This window comes from Castor canadensis, chromosome 4, assembly GCF_047511655.1.
Source record: "Castor canadensis chromosome 4, mCasCan1.hap1v2, whole genome shotgun sequence".
NCBI classification, from domain to species: Eukaryota; Metazoa; Chordata; class Mammalia; order Rodentia; family Castoridae; genus Castor; species Castor canadensis.
In genome coordinates this window covers 66,356,291-66,377,685 of record NC_133389.1, presented here as the reverse complement: position 1 = coordinate 66,377,685, position 21,395 = coordinate 66,356,291, and the positions used below count along the sequence as shown (strand labels likewise).

The following is a 21,395-nucleotide window of genomic DNA, read 5'->3' as shown; positions in this document are numbered from 1 at the left end:
TTTGTTAAATCAAGTTTCACAGTCCTTTGGGATATAGACTAGTGGTATATTCAGTTACTTAGAAAAATTCTACTTGTAAATGATTTTGGTTTTTAGTAGGTAAACTCAAAGACACTGTATCTTAGATAAAGAGAAACTAACCTGCACCCATACTTTCACAGGACCTTGTGAAAATGAACTGCTTCCTCACAGTTTAAGGTGATGATAGGAAGGCCAAATTAGGGGATTCCAAGATGGCAGCTAGAGGGAGGAAGCAGAAAGTGTGCCTCCTAAAGTAAAATCTTAGAGAGACACTGGAGACACACCTTACAGAAAAAACCACTAAGAAGAGGCAAAACTTTGACTCCTCCACAACTCCAGCCTGCGCAGAGCATCTCCACTTCACGTTAAACGGGGAAACCAGGAGGGCCCCCGGGGCTGCCAGACGCCGGTGCCCAGATGGCTCGGGAAGATGCAGACCACAAGGTGAGCTAAGCGGTACGTGGTACTTCCACAGACAACCCTGGGCCAGACCACCATAGCACCTGGACAGACCGACCCCCACCCAGGGAAAAAAAGAGAAACTGAGTAATAAGCAATAACAACAACAAAAAAGACACGTAGCAAAGAGGGTGGGGCGCCCTGAGCACTGAAGAGGGGAGGCAGGGAATCCCTCACAGAACTGTAAATAAACAAGCTGGCCAGAGAACACAGGAGCAGCAGCACATGCCCAGCAATCAGGAGTGGGAAAGCTTGTAAAAGGGGCGGTGGGAGAAAAACTCCACAGGAGAGGGAGAAGACACACTTCCAATGTGAACAGTAAATAAACATGCAGGCCTGAGAAAGCTGGTGCAGGGTCACCTCCCCCAGTGTGCTTGGAAAGGGGAAAGCTTGTAGCAGTGGCAGTCATGCCCAGGAGAACTGAGGGGCCAGGTGAGTGCTAAGCTCACCCCTGAGATCTGCATAAATAAAGCCTCCAGCAACAGCAGGCTGACAGCAGCAGGCAGGTGAACCACAGCCGCAGATACCATTCTCAGACCTGTCTCCAGACTCTTTTATTTTTTCTCTCTCTCCCTACCTTTGATGAGACAACAACCAAACTACACCTGCATGCTGAAAAACTTACTGAAACTGTATTGCATCTGAACTTGGGACACTTTGTGGGGTTTTTCTGTTTGTTTGTTTTGTGTGGTTTGTTTTATTTTGGTTGTTCCAGTCTTTTTTCCCTTTGATGAGATAACCACAGAACTACTTCTGAGGCACCATCTCCAGGATTGGAGGCTGAGGGAAGAACACCAAAATTATAAAGACTGAAACTTTATTGCATTTGAACTTGGGAGATTTTTTTGTATATATATATTTTTTTCATTTACTTATTTTTTATTTTTATTTTTTATTTTCAAACCTCTATCTGCCTAGCTAATGCCTTTTCAGCTTACGGTTGATTAGTACACTGTCTCTCCCCATTTATATCTTTGAAACTTTTTTTCTTTGTTTCTTTGTTTTGTTTTTTTTCTACTTGTTTGTTTTTCCTTTTTCCTTAAACTTCTTTGCTTTCCATCTCCTCTCACCCTTCCATTATAAATATCATCAGTGATATTATTACAAGCTAGAAAATACCTAACCTCACACAGTACAGGGACAATAACAACACCAAAGGCAATGATGGGAAGACAGAAAAAACAGGGAAACCAGTTTCCCCACAGCAAAAAATTAGTACAGGAACCAGACGGAAATGAAGAAAACAGATAATACTCAGATCCAGACTCCAACAAAATGATGATAACTATGCCAAAGAACCCAATGAAGCCCACAAGAATAATCTAAAAGAAGAAATACTACAGGTACTCAATGAGAATTTTATAGAGATGGCACTGGATATGGTCAACCAAAATGTACAGGAGACACTCAAGAAATTCCAAGACAACAAAAATAGAGAATTTAAAAAAGCAAAAGAAGAAATAAAGGAAACCACAGAAGCACTGTATAAATACCAAAGTGAAACAAAGAACACGATTAATAAAGAGATAAATGAACTCAGAACAAAAATATACAACATTAAAGAGGAAACCACCCAGGATATGGAAGACCTCAGAAAAAAGAATGAAACAGAGTTGCAAAACAAAACAGAAAGCCAATCCAGCAGAACAGAACAAACAGAAGACAGAATCTCAGAACTCGAAGATGAAATGGTAATTAAAGGAAAAACCAAAGAACTATTAGTTAAACAACTCAAGACCTGTGAAAAGAAAATGCCAGAACTCACTGACTCCACCAAAAGACCAAACCCGAGAATTATGGGCATTGAAGAAGAAGAAGAGGTGCAAGAGAAGGGAATGCATAATATATTCAACAAAATAATAACGGAAAATTTCCCAAATCTAGAGAAAGTTATTCCCATACAAATGCAAGAGGTCTCCAGAACATCAAACAGACCACATCAAAATAAATCTATCCCACAGCATATCATCATTAAAACAACAAGTTCAGAAACTAGGGAAAGAATATTGAAGGCAGTAAGAGAGAAAAACCAAATAACATACAAAGGTAAACCCATCAAAATCACAGCAGACTTCTCAACAGAAACATTAAAAGCAAGAAGAGCTTGGAGAGAGATCTTCCGGGCACTGAATGAAAATAACTTCAATTCCAGGATACTCTACCCAGCAAAACTATCATTCAAAATAGATGGAGCAATAAAAGCCTTCCATGATAAGCAGAAACTAAAACAATATGGGACCACAAAGCCACCACTACAAAAGATCCTTCAAGGGATTCTGCACACAGAAAGTGAAACCCAACATAACCATGAAAGGGCAGGCAGCACCAAACTACAGGAAAAGAAAAGGCAAGAAAATAGAGAGTAACCCCAACTTAGGTACACACAATCAAACCTTCAAACAACTAAGACAACTAAATGACAGGAATCACCACATACTTATCAGTACTAAAACTTTATGTTAATGGACTTAATTCCCCCATCAAAAGGCACTGCTTGACGAAATGGATTAAAAAGAAAGATCCAACAATTTGTTGCTTACAGGAGACCCATCTCACTGACAGAAATAAGCACAGGCTTAGGATGAAAGGCTGGAAGAAGATTTACGAAGCCAATGGCCCCTGAAAACAGGCAGGAGTAGTAATACTTATCTCTGACGAAGTAGACTTCAAACCTACATTGATCAAACGAGATAAAGAAGGACATTCCATACTAATAAAAGGGGAAACAGACCAAAAGGAAATAACGATTATCAACCGATATGCACCCAATGTCAACGCACCCAATTTCATCAAACATACCCTGAAAGACCTAAAAGCATATATTAACACCAACAGTGGTTGTGGGATACTTTAACACCCCATTATCATCAATACATAGGTCATCCAAACAAAAAATCAATAAAGAAATCCTAGATCTAAAATATACAATAGATCAAATAGACCTAGTTGATATCTACAGAACATTTCATCCAACTTCTACACAATGTACATTCTTCTCAGCAGCCCATGGAACCTTCTCCAAATAGATCATATCCTAGGGCACAACGCAAGCCTCAGCAAATATAAGAAAATAGAAATTATACCATGCATACTACCTGATCACAATGCAATAAAACTAGAACTCAACAACAAAAGTAAACACAAAAAACATGCAAACAGCTGGAAACTGAATAACTCATTACTTAATGAACAATGGGTCATTGATGAAATAAAAGAAGAAATTAAAAAGTTCCTGGAAGTCAATGAAAATAAAAACACAACCTACCGGAATCTATGGGACACAGCAAAGGCAGTCCTGAGAGGAAAGTTTATAGCCATGAGTGCGTATATTAAAAAGACTGAAAGATCCCAAATCAATGACCTAATGATACATCTCAAACTCTTAGAAAAACAAGAACAAGCAAATCCCAAAACAAATAGAAGGAGAGAAATAATAAAAATAAAGCTCAAATCAACGAAATAGAAACCAAAAAAACCATACAAAGAATTAATGAAACAAAAAGTTGGTTCTTTGAAAAAATAAACAAGATCGACAGACCCCTGGCAAACCTGACTAAAATGAGGAGAGAAAAAACCCAAATTAGTAGAATCAGGAATGCAAAAGGGGAGATAACAACAAAGGCCAGTAATCATCAGAGACTACTTTGAGAACCTATATTCAAATAAATTTGAAAATCTTAAAGAAATGGACAGGTATCTAGATACATATAATCATCTAAAACTGAACCAAGAGGAAATTAATCACCTGAATACCTGTAACACAAAATGAAACTGAAGCAGCAATCAAGAGTCTCCCCAAAAAGAAAAGTCCAGGACCTGATGGATTCTCTGCTGAATTCTATCAGACCTTTAAAGAAGAACTGATCCCAACCCTCCTTAAACTGTTTCATGAAATAGAAAGGGAAGGAAAACTGACAAACACATATTATGAAGCCAGTATTACAACTTATCCCAAAACCAGGCAAAGACACTTCCAAAAAGGAGAACTATAGGCCAATATCCTTAATGAACATTGATGCAGAAATCCTCAGTAAAATAATGGCAAACCGAATTCAACAACACATCAAAAAGATTATTCACCACGACCTAGTAGGCTTCATCCCAGGAATGCAGGGGTGGTTCAACATATGAAAATCAATAAACGTAATAAACCACATTAGCAGAAGCAAAGACAAAAACCACTTTATCATCTCAATAGATGCAGAAAAAGCCTATGACAAGATCCAACACCATTTCATGATAAAAGCTCTAAGAAAACTAGGAATAGAAGGAAAGCACCTCAACATTATAAAAGCTATATATGACAAACCTACAGCCAGCATTATACTTAATGGAGAAAAACTGAAAACATTCCCTCTAAAATCAGGAACTAGACAAGGATGCCCACTATCTCCACTCCTATTCAACATAGTACTAGAATTCCCAGCCAAAGCAATTAGGCAAGAAGAAGGAATAAAAGGAATACAAATAGGTAAAGAAACTGTCAAAATATCCCTATTTGCAGATGACATGATCCTATACCTTAAAGACCCAAAAAACTCTACTCAGAAGCTCCCAGACACCATCAATAGCTATAGCAAGGTAGCAGGATATAAAATCAACATAGAAAAATCATTAGCACTTATAATTATTAACACTAATAATGAACAAACTGAGAAAGAATATATGAAAACAATTCCATTTACAATAGCCTCAAAAAAAATCAAATACCTAGGTGTAAACCTAACAAAGGATGTGAATGACCTCTACAAGGAAAACTATACACTTCTAAAGAAAGAGATTGAGGAAGACTATAGAAAGTGGAGAGATCTCCCATGCTCATGGATTGGTAGAATCAACATAGTAAAAATGTCAATACTCCCAAAAGTAATCTACATGCTTAATGCAATTCCCATCAAAATTCCAATGACAGTCATTAAAGAGATTGAAAAAATCTACTGTTAAATTTATATGGAAACATAAGAGGCCACGAGTAGCCAAGGCAATACTCAGTCAAAAGAACAATGCTGGAGGTATCACAATACCTGACTTCAAACTATAGTACAAAGCAATAACAATAAAAACAGCATGGTAGTGGCACAAAAACAGACATGAAGACCAGTGGAACAGAATAGAGGACCCAGATATGAAGCCACACAACTATAACCAACTTGTCTTTGACAAAAGCACTAAAAATATACAATGAAGAAAAGACAGCCTCTTCAACAAAAACTGCTGGGAAAACTGGTTAGCAGTCTGCAAAAAACTGAAACTAGATCCATGTATATCACACTATACCAATATTAACTCAAAATGGATCAAGGATCTTAATATCAGACCCCAAACTCTAAAGTTGATATAGGAAAGAGTAGGAAATACTCTGGAATTAGTAGGTATAGGTAACGATTTTCTCAATGAAACCCCAGCAGCACAGCAACTAAGAGAGAGCATAGATAAATGGGACTTCATAAAACTAAAAGACTTCTGCTCAACAAAAGAAATGGTTTCTAAACTGAAGAGAACACCCACAGAGTGGGAGAAAATATTTGCCAGCTACACATCAGACAAAGGACTGATAACCAGAATATATAGGGAACTTAAAAAACTAAATTCTCCCAAAACTAAGGAACCAATAAAGAAATGGGCAAGTGAACTAAACAGAACTTTCTGAAAAGAAGAAATTCAAATGGCCAAAAAACACATGAAAAAATGCTCACCATCTCTAGCAATAAAGGAAAAGCAAATTAAAACCACGCTAAGATTCCACCTCACCCCTGTTAGAATAGCCATCATCAGCAACACCACCAACAACCGGTATTGGAGAGGATGTGGAGAAAAAGGAACCCTCTTACACTGTTGGTGGGAATGTAAACTAGTACAACCACTCTGGAAAAAAATTTGGAGGCTACTTAAAAAGCTAAACATTGATCTACCATATGATCCAGCAATACCACTCTTGGGGATATACCCAAAAGACTGTGACACAGGTTACTCCAGAGGCACCTGCACACCCATGTTTATTGCAGCACTATTCACAATAGCCAAGTTATGCAAACAGCCAAGATGTCCCACTACTGACGAATAGATTAAGAAAATGTGGTATTTATACACAATGGAATTTTATGCAACCATGAAGAAGAACGAAATGTTATCATTCGCTGGTAAATGGATGGAATTGGAGAACATCATTCTGAGTGAGGTTAGCCTGGCCCAAAAGACCAAAAATCGTATGTTCTCCCTCATATGCGGACATTAGATCAAGGGCAAACACAACAAAGGGATTGGACTTTGAGCACAAGAAAAAAGCGAGAGCACACAAGCGAGATATGAGGATAGGTAAGACACCTAAAAAATTAGCTAGCATTTGTTGCCCTCAATGCAGAGAAACTAAAGCAGATACCTTAAAAACAACTGAGGCCAATAGAAGAAGGGGACCAGGAATGAGAGAAAAGGTTAGATCAAAAAGAATTAACCTAGAAGGTAATACACATGCACAGGAAATTGTGAGTCAACTCCCTGTATAGCTATCCTTATCTCAACTAGCAAAACCCCTTGTTCCTTCCTATTATTGCTTATACTCTCTCTTCAACAAAATTAGAGATAAGGGCAAAATAGTTTCTGCCAGGTATTGAGGGGGTGGGGGGGAGAGGGAAGGGGCAGGGTGGGTGGTAAGGGAGGGGGTGGGGGCAGGGGGGAGAAATGACCTAAGCATTGTATGCACATATGAATAATAAAAAAATAAATAAGTAAATAAAAAAGGAAGGCCAAATTATGGGAGAAAAATAGTGCAAATCATCAACCAACACTCAACACATCAGCAAAGATAGGAATTCTCAAATATCATGCTATTCCATCAGGTTAATAAAAGGATCACATGAATAAGGTGTCAGCAGTCACTAACATCCATGAGGTGCACAGCCCAAGTGCCTCCTGTCCATCTAATGGGCTCCAAATTTTCAGATACCATATGGTGAAATCTACTCAGGAAAGAAACACATAGGAGGGAGGGCTGGAGGTATGGCTTGCCTAGTAAGTATGAATCTCTGAGTTCAAACCCCAGTACCACCAAAAAGAAAGAAACACATATGAACTGAATTCAACTCAGCAATACAGAAAAGAATTGTATCCATAATCAACCAGAATGTGATATACTATGTAAAGCATGCATTTTAGTACCCACAATTTTAGGAAGGTTCTAAACTGTGAAAAGTCCATTTTAAATTCAAGGATCTTACTGGGGATATGGCTCAACTGGTAGAGCGCCTGCCTAGCAAATGTGAGGCTTGTGAGGCTCTGAGTTCAAACTCCAGTAACACCAAAAAAAAAAAAAAAAAGGATCTGTGTACCTCAGTGAAGAAGCACACTGAGTCCTTCCCACTTCTCCAATTGTCTCACTAATTCCAATAACAACCATAAATAAGGACTGGATATGTTTTGAGATCGTTCAGGGGATCTTCATCAATTCATCTTATTTGACAAAAGTTTTACTGAGCTTTACTAACATAGCAGACCAGGCACACAGGCAGGCAGACAGGGAGGGAGAGGGATTTGACCTTGCACTTACAAAGTTTGCACTCTAGTAAGGGATTTGCCATAAACAACAAGTTCTACCTCCTAGAAAATTTAAATATTTATTTAAATTTATGCAGAATTTTATAGAAGTTCTTTTCCTTCTGAAGGTTTTTGTTTATGTTCTCATTTAATGTTCTCTGACATCAAATGATGCTTGACAATTAGACAGGCCAAGAATCAATAAAATCACTTTTGAGTGAACAAAAGAGGCATGGCAAGGTGAAGATACCTGCCTAAGTTAAAACACAGATGGTGGAAAAGAGCTCCAAGCACCCTCCTTCACCCTCACTGACTGTCCCCCACCAGGACTAGCTCTGAACTCAGCTTTGCCTTAAGGACAACAGAGTGACCAAAACACACAACAATCATCACCTATGATTCTATCTCCAGATACCCCGAGTCCCAGCCCCTTCTACCCCACCTCCACAGAAGAAACACACACACACACACAAAGAGGCACGCAAGCACAGAAGCAAATGCAGCAGCTTGCAGGGCAGGGGGAGGGGAGGGGAGAGGGTCAACCATCTCAGAAGAGTTACTGCTGTGACAAACTTTGCTGCACAAACATCACAAAGAAGAGTCTTGAGATCTACTTACCTTTTAAACTACATGAAACCTGATGTCAGTTCTTGAAAATGGTCCAACAGGAAAAAGAGGTCTGATGTTACAAACGTAGAACTGGAAGTGCTAGAAAGAAAAATAAAGACTTTTGATAAACTGATTCTTTGTATCTTTTAGCACATCTTTCCCAAACCCAAGTTCCAAAAAAATATTTGAGGGTTGTCACAACAAAAGGCACAAATATCAAAATAATAAATAAAACAAAAATACAAACATAAGCATCAAGTATTAAAGGCAAGAGAGAATTATAGCCAAAAATCTGGAGTAGTGGATATGACTAAATTGGGACAAAATACCCCTCTCAGTTTTCTAGCAGCTGCTAGGGGAAGCCAATTCTCTTCTTTCCAAAGACACACATTTGTTCCACCAAAGACATGAGCCTTTTCTTCAATGAGAGTCCACAACTGATAATGGCCAGTGTCCTTGTTGTACTGAAAATTCAGACATCATACATGTCTGTGAAAAGACCTTTTTTTGGTACTGAGGATTCAACCCAGGGTATCATAAATACTATGCAAGCACTCTACCACTGAGTTATGCCACCAGCCTGAAGAAGACTATGTTCTTTCTGAACAATACAGATTACCTTGAGTCAACTCAATCCACCCAATCTTCAATTATAAAAGAAGGTGCAATTGCACCTTCTTCCTCTCCTGAAATACATGTCTAATTTTATGCACTAGTGAAGCTCTAGCTAGGAAGATAATGTTTGTGATTCTGTCCACAATATAGTGTTTACCTGCCCTCTAATCTGTTAGTGAAACATTAGTGGTATTCCCTCCCATTTGGTTCTCTAGATTTTGTCCATTTCATACCACCTATCATCAGCATCCTCGCCTGCCGAAATAGCTCTGTCGGGAGCGTGTTAAACTGAAGATATCAGCATCCTCATCCCAAATTAGTGAGCATATTCTGTGTGCATCTCATTGCTCCAGGTGTAGCCCTGTGTCTTATCAGGTGATTGCCTCACGTCTTACCAAGCAGTTTCAGGTAAACTTAGTAAAGCTCTACTTCTGCCTCAGATATCATGAGTATCTCTTAGCACCCAGCCTGCCAACGTGTAGGATACACTCCTATCCAAGGTTGAATAAGCCACCATCTGTCTAGTTTGTGTGCTACAGTGCACTCTCCAGGAGACTTGTCCCTCAAAGTGTGTTCCTGCCATATGTCACTCTTGAGTGATCAGCCAATGCTAAGGCATCCAGATAAGAAATGACTGCCATCTAGCTAAAGGATCTTGTGAGATTCCCATGGAGGTCCACCCCAAACACACGAACCAAACAAACACCATGCTATTTTTATACAACTCCTTCATATCAACATTGGCATCCTATGATATTCCTCTTGTTTTCTACCCACTGAGAGAAAAAAACAATACACTTCTGATTTTCCAGATCTTATTTTTTATTCCTCAACTGGGATTGTTCTTATCATTCTTCTAGGACTCAAATGCTGATATTTCTTAAGAACAAAAGTCAGTGGAATAACTGTAAGTGTAGTGTGGTGGGCAGAATTCTAACAACTCTATGCAAGTGGGTCACTCCTTGCATAAGGCCAACCCCTTAAGTGACTTGGAACAGGATTCCACTCCCTTGACTTATTTCCCTGTATAAGATTCCACTTCAGTGACTATAGATTAAGAGACTCCGTGTTAGCTCTGAAGAAGTGAATTGCCAAGACAAGACTGCATGGGTGAAAGGACCCAGGGCAAGGAACTGCTGGGGCCTCTAAGAGTTGAGAGCAGTCCTCAGCTGACAGTCAGCAAGGAAACAGGGATATCAGCCCCACAGTTACAAGAAAATTAGTTCTGCCAACAACCTGAATAAGCTTAGGAGTGGATTCTTCCCCACTCAAACACAGCCTAGCTAATGCCTTGACTGCAGCCTTGTGAGACCTGAGCAAAGACCCAGCTAAGCAGTGCTTGGACTTCAGAGCCATGAAAACTGCAAAATAAAAAATGAGTGTTGTTTTAAGCCACTAAGTTTATAATAATTATAATAATAATTTATAATAATAAAATTAATACACTTGGGCTGGTGGAATAGCTCAAGCAGTAAGAGCACCTGCCTAGCAAGTGTGAGGCCCTGAGTTCAAACCCCAGTACTGCCAAAAACAAAACAAAAAGTTTAAATTAACACACTTAATAATACAGATACAAAAAAATACATGTATATATTAAATGTGTACATAACTAGTACATCGGAATAACTCTCCCTCTCCGTCTCATCCATCAAAAGTGAAAATTCATGTTTCCCACTAAACGATGAGCTCCTTGTGGGCAAGTACCACATCACCATCATTCTGGCATCCCAAAGACTACAAAGTGAACCAATGGGAGGCCTTTAATGTTTTTTAAAATGAGCCAAAATAAAACCATTATGATTTGTCAATCTCTATATACTACAATTAGTTCAATCCTTCAAAGCAGAGCTCAGAGCTTCAAAATTATTTTCAAGATAGGTAAGAGACATTTAGCCTCACAACTTCTCCAGTTCTGATTATTTTAACCTGTGAACCTGAACCAGGACCTAGAAATGTCACTCAGTAGTTATCACTTTTGCCAATATCCTTGCTACTTCTCTGGTATTTAGCTAATAGCTCAAGATTAAAAACAAAAAATTCCCTAAGAAAAATATCAAAGTAAAACTTTGTGATAAACTTTCCATTTGTATTAATAAGTCTTTCACACAAACAAAATGAAGAAAAAAAAAAAAAACACCCGTGGGTCAAATAACCTGGCTCTGAGTCTGAAACAAGATTCTGAAACAACTTCCTGAGGATCTATTTCAAGCATCTTTTTTATTTTATCGTTTTTACATTTACTCACATGTGTATACATTGTTTAAACATTCTTTAGGATTTTTTTAAATAGATGATTTAATTCTTTTAATTAAGAGTTTACTTAAGTTCTGTTTAAAATAAAGGTTGAATGCATAAATTCAGTTCCTGTTATCCTCAAGAAATAAATTATTGTTTTTATTACAAAAAATACTGTGACTAAAGTGCCTATTTTAGATTTTGAAAGAGTTGATTTTAGTAACAGGGATACTTTAAAATATTCAAACTATTTAAGTTACATAAAAAAGCACAAAATTAAAACTTCATTCATTACAGAAACTTGTCATACTCCCCTGAAATCTATATTCCCAGTCCTTCATAAATCACTCAGTAAATATGCACATTATCTCCAAGGTTTACCCCCTTACGCTCAGCCTCTCAGGCAGCAGGATTCTTAAACCCAAGCCAATAAAAACTACAAACAGCAGTTCCATAACACAAGGCAGAGAATTTCAACAAACTCACCTCTTCTTCCCCACATAATTTCAACTCTTTTGGGCCTATCTCTAGCTGTAAAAATAGACTATGACCCACAGGTTAGGATCCTCTTATGAGGGTAGTGGGGGAGCCAAATGGAATCAGAGCCCATGCAGAGGAACAGGCCTAGACACAGATAACAGGCCCCAGGTCACAATGCAGAACTGATACCCTACCCATTTTTTGCTCCTTCCTCCATTCTAGTAAATGCATGCCTTTTCCATCAACTCGCAAAACACAACACAAAGTTCAATGCTTCAAAGAAAGACTAAGCATGAATATTATGCCTCCACAAAGGAAATCAAGGCTTTTAGAATAACTGTTCACTGGCAAGAAACATAAGAGAATAAGCACAGCCACTCACAGAAAGTGCTGGCTGAGTTCCTCACATACTAACCCTGCTGCTCTAAGTATTTGAGGAAATCCACACATGGCTTTCCAAAGTGATCAGGTATGGTCCTGTGGGGCTGATGATCTCACTAACCCCAAACCATCTCCCAAAGGACATGTTCCTGACATGTTTGTGAGCTGTGAGCTCCTATGAGACAGAATAAGAAGAGGGACAATGCGTGGTATTCCTGAAAATTAACAGCAAGGTCCTCCCTTTCACCAAGACAGGAAGAGAGGCAGAAGACTGAAAAACAATAAAGGGAAGTGAGTCCTCTTTTGTTTTGTTTCCTGCCCCATTGTTGTTGGTTTTGGGGAGGAGGGGGAGACAGTTTTGTCTCTCTGGGGCGCTGGGGATGGAACCCAGGGACCTCACACATGCTAGCCAAGTATTCTACCACTGAGCTACAACACTAGTTGTACATATGTTCTTAATCTGCACAGCATTCTCACATCATCTTTAAATAAAGGGAGAAACTTGTTCTGAAAAAAAGGTTAAGAGAGAAACCTAGCCCAAGACTTCCTTTCTCTTAAACAGTATTTGCTCCAGCTGGTAACCAGGTCCCATGAAGTGGAGCCATTTAAAACAGAATGAAGCCTGGAAATGAGGGCCATTTCGTGCAAATTATAACTTGAGAGAAACACAATGTCCAAAACATTTAGTGTTACAGAAAGAAATTAAGAAAAAAAAAAAAAAGCAGAGGCTTCCTTCCCAAAACCATTCTGACTTTATACCGTTTTTTTTTCTTTTCAGAAAAGTGAAAGATGGACATACACTTTGACCTGATACATAACACACCTGTATTTTTGTGTCAAACACATTCCCACATGCATTCATTTACTCGTTCCACCTGGAAATGCCATATCCCTTTTCTTTTGATAATTTTATAACACTTTATTTACAGATCCAGAACAACTGCTTCACATCATTTTCTCACCGGGCTGCCCAGAGATACTGATTACAGGTGCACCTGCCCAGCACCAGCAAGATGCTCTCACTCGCTGAGCTTGGCCTCAGAAAAACCCAGCAGTCAAGGTGGCCCAAGTCACAAGACAGCAGGAAAGCTGCCACCTGCCTCCCTACACACAGCCTAGTCTACAAGGCCACCCTAGCAGAGTGGCCACACGCACGGACGGAGGGCCATGCCCACGGCGGCCATGAGGTTGGCCACTTGTTTCCTAATGAAGCCTCGCTGCCCCTTCGAGTGGGAGGAACACACGGTGAGGCGGCAGGCACCAGGCAACACTGGCCAGCCAGGAGGAGCAGGGTATTCAAAAGCCCCTGCCTGGCACACATCGAGTTTTCTTGTCCCAATGTAGAGATGAGGAGCCTCTTCAAAACAGTTGCGATGATGCAAAGTCCCTTTCTGCCGGCCACGAAGAAGTAAGGAATGGCGAGGGAGCGCTCCTGCAAGTAAGTCATCTCTTCGGGAGCTCAGCAGACAGGGCTCGGGCCTTTGCTGGGAGACAGGAAAAAGGACCTGACGCCTTCCCTGCCCAGAGGCCACTCACAGTCCTCTGGGTCTGCGCTGACCACGGAGGGAGAGCCACACTCGTGCAGAGGAGCACCTATCTGTGGGTCCGCCCACCTACAGCCGAACAGCAGGTCAGCTGCGGTCCTTGAAGGCCTAAGTTCAGAAGCTGGGGCCTCCAAACACCAAAGCCAGCTAGGAGGAAACCAGGCCACGCCGACCTCGACCAACCCTACGGTACTCAGCAGTGCGCCGGAACCTTTCTACAGTGAGGCACGCGGGCCGGGCACGCGCACGCGCACGCGCACGCGCACGCACACGCAGACGTACGCGCACACACGTGCGCACACGCACGGGTGTACGCAAGTTCCCCAGGGGCTAAGGGAGCTGCTCCCGGAGTCTAAGAGACGTTTCAGAGCACAAGAGAGGAAAAGAGATAACAAATCTAGAAAGAAATCCTTAAGAGAACATCAAAAAAAAAGGATGGTTTCTGTTAAGTGACCCTTAAGTCCAATGGAGAATACTTTCCTAATTATTTCCAAACTCGAGGGAAGAAAGACAGCCCCACACTTCCACAAGAGATCACAAAGTACTCAAGAGGAAGGAAAAACCTGACAATGATACAGGAAGCCATCATTATCTTCTTCTGCTTCTTAAGCAAACAGTACTTCCTGGTTTTCCAGGAATCCTGGAAAGAGTTCTCCGGGGTCATTCTGCAGATTTTAAAGCATATTAGCATACGTCCAACCAGACATGTGGTCAGTCACTGTAGCCGGAACCCCATGAGGTCACTGAACCCCACAGTAGGCCCGAAGGGCAAGCCCGCCCTAAGTTCAAACTGCTGCTACAATCATCTCTGAGATTCAGGAGCTAACAAACGAAAAGGAGGATATTTGTCTTGGGTCACTACAGAGACTAAGAAGAGACTATGTGTGTCTTAGTATTTTATCTTAAATACTAATATTCAAATATACATTTGGATCAGAAAAAAATGGCTGCTAATACAGAAAAACCTCTTCCAAAAAATCTTCTGCAATCCTCACTCATCTTCCAAAGTGTTCATTAGCTATCTGCATGTTCCCACTCTCGAGTTACTCAGGACTCTCCCACTAGTTCATCGACCTTTGAGGACATGGTCCCTGTATTTTCTGATTGGTTGGTTTATTTATACAATCTACTCCCTTCTCTGCACCCCCCAACATAACCAAATCTCCACAGCTGGAATTCCCAAGAATAGCAGCCTCAGAAGAAGACTCAAAGCAAATACCTAGCTTTTGCAACCTCTCACTATCAGACACTTAAAAAGCTCAAGTCCCATCCCTGGTGTGAGTGAGGAAGAGATCAAGGAGGGCAGAGGTAAAAAGGGTTTCGGCTTAGTCACACAGATGGGTCAAGACACTAGCCTCCTACGTTCACCAACCATGGCACATTCTACCATTGACATCCTCTGTAACAGAGCCTACCAAGTGGAACAGGGCAACTGACATCCTAATGATAAATGTCCTAACAACCTACATGTAGTACCACTGAGCACCAGGCTTGCATGCCTGTCAAGGAGCAAGGGAGGCACCCTGCAAGAAGTGCCACCACACTATTCACAATAGCCAAGTTATGGAAACAGCCAAGATGCCCCACCACTGACGAATGGATTAAGAAAATGTGGTATCTATACACAATGGAATTTTATGCAGCCATGAAGAAGAACGAAATGTTATCATTCGCTGGTAAATGGATGGAATTGGAGAACATCATTCTGAGTGAGGTTAGCCTGGCCCAAAAGACCAAAAATCGTATGTTCTCCCTCATATGTGGACATTAGATCAAGGGCAAACACAACAATGGGATTGGACTTTCAGCACAGGATAAAAGTGACAGCACTTGTTGCCCTCAATGCAGAGAAACTAAAGCAGATACCTTAAAAGCAACTGAGGCCAATAGGAAAAGGGGACTAGGAACTAGAGAAAAGGTTAGATCAAAAAGAATTAACCTAGAAGGTAACACACACGCACAGGAAATCAATGCAAGTCAACTCCCTGTATAGCTATCCTTATCTCAACCAGCAAAAACCCTTATTCCTTCCTATTATGGCTTATACTCTCTCTACAACAAAATTAGAAATAAGGGCAAAATAGTTTCTGCTGGGTATTGAGGGGGTGGGGGGGAGAATGAGGGGGCGGAGTGGGTGGTAAGGGAGGGGGTGGGGGCAGGGAGGAGAAATGACCCAAGCCTTGTATGCACATATGAATAATAAAATTTAAAAAAAAAAAAAAAAAGAAGTGCCACCACACACACCCAGGATTCTGACCCTAACTAAAATATTCCACTCACTACTCTTTGACCTGTTGGAGCACTTTAGTAATTGTGACAAGAAGAAATCAAATCAAGATACTCAGGTATCTTGGTTATTCATTTCCAGTAACCATGATGATGATGATGAAACTAACGTTTATTTAGTACTTGCTCAGGAGCCCCATTGGCATGTTACATAGGTTATCTCACTGATTAAGCAATCCTGTGCAGATGTTATCCTCAACTGAAAGATAAAAGAGAGAGAGAGTCTAGACAATTTAGGCAGCTTGTCTGAGGTCACACAGGTATTAAGCTGGGATTTTGACCCTGTTCTACCCTACAATTGGATTCACAAAGCAATCTAAACAAGTGGTTATAATAAATAAAGCAGAGCTGAGATATCAAAACTGAAATGCTTAGTTCTTGGGAATTATATTGAAAACTATGGTGTATTTTTGTCAAATATTATCTTCAGACCCAGACTTTATTATCCACTTCGAAACAGCAACAACTCATTCACCAATAAGTAGACTTCTTTCAGGCCCTCGTGGACATTTCTGTGAATAAATGGGTAGGGATAACAGAATTTCTCAGACACCACAGCAAAGACTCAGTCCCAGGCCTAGCAAAGCAACAACGTTATTGAAGACCCATGATGTCCTGAATTTTCTACCACATACTATCAGAAAATAAAAAAAGAAATAAGCTGTATGTCTCTGAAAACTTGTAACTTAATTTGAGAAGCAGAACACACACAGTTAAATATATGCTGTTAAAATATTATGTCAATATTGGTTTTCCAAAGCCAAACATAAAATCTTTATCATTATTTTACTGATCTCTATTAAAAATTTTACATTAAAGATGGATCCAACTTTGTACAAAAAGCTGAATCCTTGGTTCTGTAGGGAAGTGGATACTAAATGCCAGGAAGAGACCAGAGAAGTGACCAAGTGTGAATTGGCAAGAAGAAGGCTACGTATGTCAAAATCCATATTTGAACTCATTCGCCCATTCAATCTGTCAGCAAGTCACATTGAGTGCCCATTAAGTGCCAGACACAATTCCAGGGCCTAGCAGAACAAGAAATCTGGCCCTGGAGGTGGAAAGAAAGTGTAGAAAGTTGAACAATAACCCTACTAAACACATAAATTAAGTTGTTTGCCAGTTAGTAGAGTGCTAAGTGCTGGGTAAGACAGGCACGGGGACTTGCTAGTGCAGGGCTGTTGAAAGCAGTGGCCTGAGAAGGCATCATAAGGAGGTGGCACTTAAGGAAGAACCTTCAGAGAGTGGCCCAGGAACAAGGAAATGGTACGGCCAGACAGGAAACAAGAGCAAACGTATGAGAAGATTCAGTCAGAGAAGATATGGAGGGGTCCCATGAAGCCCTGTGGACAATTGGATTTTACTCAAAAGAGAAATGAGACACCAATAGAAGTATCATGTATTCATTCAACAAGGGCCTACTGCGTATCAAACATGGCAAGCACCATGCCAAATGCTGAAGAGGAAGAAGTTTAAAAAGTGGCAAAAATGAAACTCTTCACTCTTCAATGATGGCTAAAGTCTTCATTTTATAAAATAAGACACAGTAGATTAAGTATTCAAGAAGCCTTATATGGAAACTTGGAAATTAGCATTCTATGAGCTCCATTCTTTACTTACATATAGATATGGAACATTTACCTTCATAATGCCAAAGAAATAGAGGAACCTAAAATTCTTTAAATCAGTCTAAAAACAAATTCAGTTCAAAATCATTTTAGTCTTAACTAAACCTCACTGTATTCTAATTATTTAAATCTATCAGTGATATTATATGTTAAATACAATAGTTTTAAAATCAATGTTCTATTTTCCATCATTTCTGAATGGCAAAAAATTTACTGTTCATTAAAATCTAGATATGTATTTATTTGTTGTTTTGGTAAACTAACCCAGTAATGAACATCTATACTTGGTTATACTCCATTAAATTACATGGACCATGTCTTTTAATATTTCCTCTGTGAGTCCCTCATAATACTAGTTAGTCCCTTTTACTTTCAAACATTTTTGATGCAATATATACATATGTGTATATGTACATATACATATATACACACAAAGGGTTATGATATTTAAATGTATACACATACATACAGATCAAAGATAAACCTCTTTTAAGTTTCTAAAAAACTTACAATCTCAAACACATTTTATCTTCTACTGATGATCATTATTTTAGTGCTGGTTGTGATCTACCAAAATGATTTCATAACCACGGGTTTTAGCCTACAGAGAAGAGCAAACTCTAGTGTACCAGTAAAACTTTACAGATGCCCGGAAAAGGATGATCCTTTCCAGCACAGCCCTGCAAGATTCATGAACTAACCGGAAGGCAGAAAGGAGCTAAATGTTCTCTGCTGTAGCCAAACAGAACTCACCCCATCTGTATTATCTGTTCATGAACTTTTCAAATAAAGTCTGGAATCCAATATTCCAAAATAGCTTAATGAAAACACATTTTACTGCTAAAGTATCTTTGCCTTGGCTTTCACTACTTATAAATGGTCATTCCAACAGCCCTGGTATAAACATGACTTTGCACTCCAGAGCAGGCCAGATGGACTCTGCTGGTCCACAGTGAGCACCAAAGCTCTGTTTCTAACACTCTCCCAGGAAATGGGAGGCACTGATGGATCCACTAACGAAGTACTACAGGACCCTGATTCCATTTTGGATCAAGATGGCCCACGCAACTCTGCTAGGAGTGCACATTCAAGTCCACAGCAGCAAGAGCCTGCTGTGAGGTAGATGTATGGTGACATGTTGATGCGGATGTTCCCTGATGGAGAGGGCCATCTGGGAGGAGTAGAGCACAGGACATACAAGGGAACACTAAAAGGAGGGAATAGATAAAAGCAAAGAAGAGCCTGACTTTGGAAGCAAGCCCAGGCCTGGTACAGAAACCTATACACTGTCCAAGGATGAGAAAAAGGAACATCTACTTGAAAAGAACTCTTATACTACCTGCTCAGTGACACTAACAATAAAGCATGTTATGTCTAGTGATGACACTGGCTGAAACTATCTTCACTTCGAGGAGGACCCCATTTTATTTGATAGGACATAGATAGTCTCCATACTCCCATATTAATTGATAATTTTAATTACAAATAGATACATGCTTTTACTGCCTCATTAGAGCTCAAGATCAGATACAACATTGACTGTAAAGACTGGTATTGTCATGTAGCCCAATTGTTCACATTCTGTTGGGATACAGAGGTTTTTTTTAAACTACCAAGTTCCTCTTCATTCTACACTAGTCTTAGCATTTTCTCCACGAGACTACTGAAAAGATAACTATTAGAGTTGAAATTCTGCACATCTTGCAGGCCACTATTAACCAACTAAAACCTAGACATGCTGTTCCACATGCTACTGAGTTAATAAAGGTAAAAATAAACTTCCAGAAAAGGAAAGCCCTACGCTAGGAAAAGCTCATATTCAAAGCCATGCAGTCTTTCCTCATTCTTGTGGCTTTCATTAAACTAAGAAGCCCAGAACACTGTAAACTGATTTGCTAGTTTCCATACTTGCTGCCAAATTTCCACTTCTGCAAAACCAATTTCAATTTTCAAAAAAATAGCTAATCTTCTAGTTCTTCACATAGTCCAATTTATTCAGAATGTGAGGTAAAACGTTGGATGACAAGAAATCAATTGATGGCAAATAATGTCGATGTTAATTTATTGTCTTTATTTTTAAAATCACCACTTAGTCTCGAAATCATTTCCTCTTGCAAGTTCTGGAAAATTTTTAAGAGGTGGACACTGCCAAACAATGGCCTTGTTATAAGCCAAAGTTTGGTTATTTTAAGGCATTTGTTTTACTATCTTTTAGCTGAAGGAGTTTTCATGAAAATATCCACCCAAACCACTAACTTTGTTAAGAATTTTTAAAGGTTTACAATAGAACACTGCACAGCCTCTAAACATTTTAGGGTTTTACTTTGCACATTACTTTAGCCTTTAAGAAAGTAGTACAATCTGAAGTTAATAGCAGAGGTTAGAGATAGGGATGCCAATGGGAAAAAAAATTAAAGTGGTTTAGGACAGCAATGCCACATTACAGGGAAAACCAAACTCAAGGGCAGGAAGCTGTGCTTTTACCCACTAAGTACTAGCTAGAAGAGTAATTTTCCCCCCAGTCCTGGGGGTTGAACCTTAGCTCATGCCAGGAAAAGGCTTTACCTCTTGAACTACATACATCCTTAGCTCTTTTGTTTATATTTTATATCTAATATAAACTAACTAATACAAAGTCTCACTAACTTTGCCTGAAATGGCCTCAAACTCACAATTCTCCTGTCTCCTGGGATTATACGCATGCCACACTACACCCAGTTTAAAAGAGTAATTTTGAAAGCAGAACATTTTGAATCTGCTGGCTTACTAAAATATCTCCCTTCCTCAGTGTCTTCAGTAGTAAATGTAGATATGCATCCAAACACCAAGAAGTGTCAACTTTTTAGATTCTCATATGAAATTAACTCCCACTTGGCCAGAATCCCAACAGCAGGGAATTCAAATAACTGGAATTTTTGTGAGAAGGAAAATAATTACAACCATAAGACCTTGATATACAATGTGACTAGCCAATTTCCCAAAGACAAGAGCTGCTAGGACCAGGAGGGAGGAGAGAAGGGAGGGAAGAAGAGTAAAGCAAGGGGAGAGGCAGGAGCAAAGGAATAAAAGGGAGAAAAGGGAGAAGGAGGAACTGAGCAAAGAAAAAAGAACAGAAAAGTCTAGATTTGACTGAGAGGAAAGGCAAAGTCAACACTGTCTGCAACTCATCAAGAGAATACAAAATATGCTATCATGTTTAGCTTTAGGAGAAAAATATCTCTCTATGTACACTTGAAAAGAACAAAAATAAAAACACTTGATAAAAGAATGCATTGGTCTGCCTATATTACCTTAAGTCAAAACTCAGAATGAACAGTTGGTAACTCAACCTGTGCCAGTTCTCATCACATACGAGCTACCACCAGGAATCATCTACACAGCTGCTGGACAATGCTCAAATATAGCTGGTTTCTCCTCAACCAGTCTGAATGAGGTGCTTCTACCCCTGATTATAACCTTCTGGAAAAGCAAAAGACGAGAATGAACCAATGAAGTAGCTAAGCTACATCCAATGCCGGAAGCAAGCCTTGTATATCTCAGTTACATGGCAGGAGGATCTGGGTCTGAGCAAAACCAGACAGCTGGTCTCAAGCATGTGAACACTGCA

General features: G+C 39.7%; 1 protein-coding gene across 4 annotated transcripts in view; it reads right to left on the bottom strand.

The window, feature by feature from the left end:
• Ldlrad4 (low density lipoprotein receptor class A domain containing 4) overlaps positions 1 to 21,395 on the bottom strand; it is a 402,230-nt gene that overhangs the window by 336,554 nt on the left and 44,281 nt on the right. For all 4 annotated transcript variants that reach the window (XM_074070391.1, XM_020180295.2, XM_020180298.2 and 1 more), the window contains exon 2: positions 8,629 to 8,718. The gene's annotated coding sequence lies outside the window, so the exon portion shown is untranslated. The remainder of the gene's footprint in view (positions 1 to 8,628; positions 8,719 to 21,395) is intronic.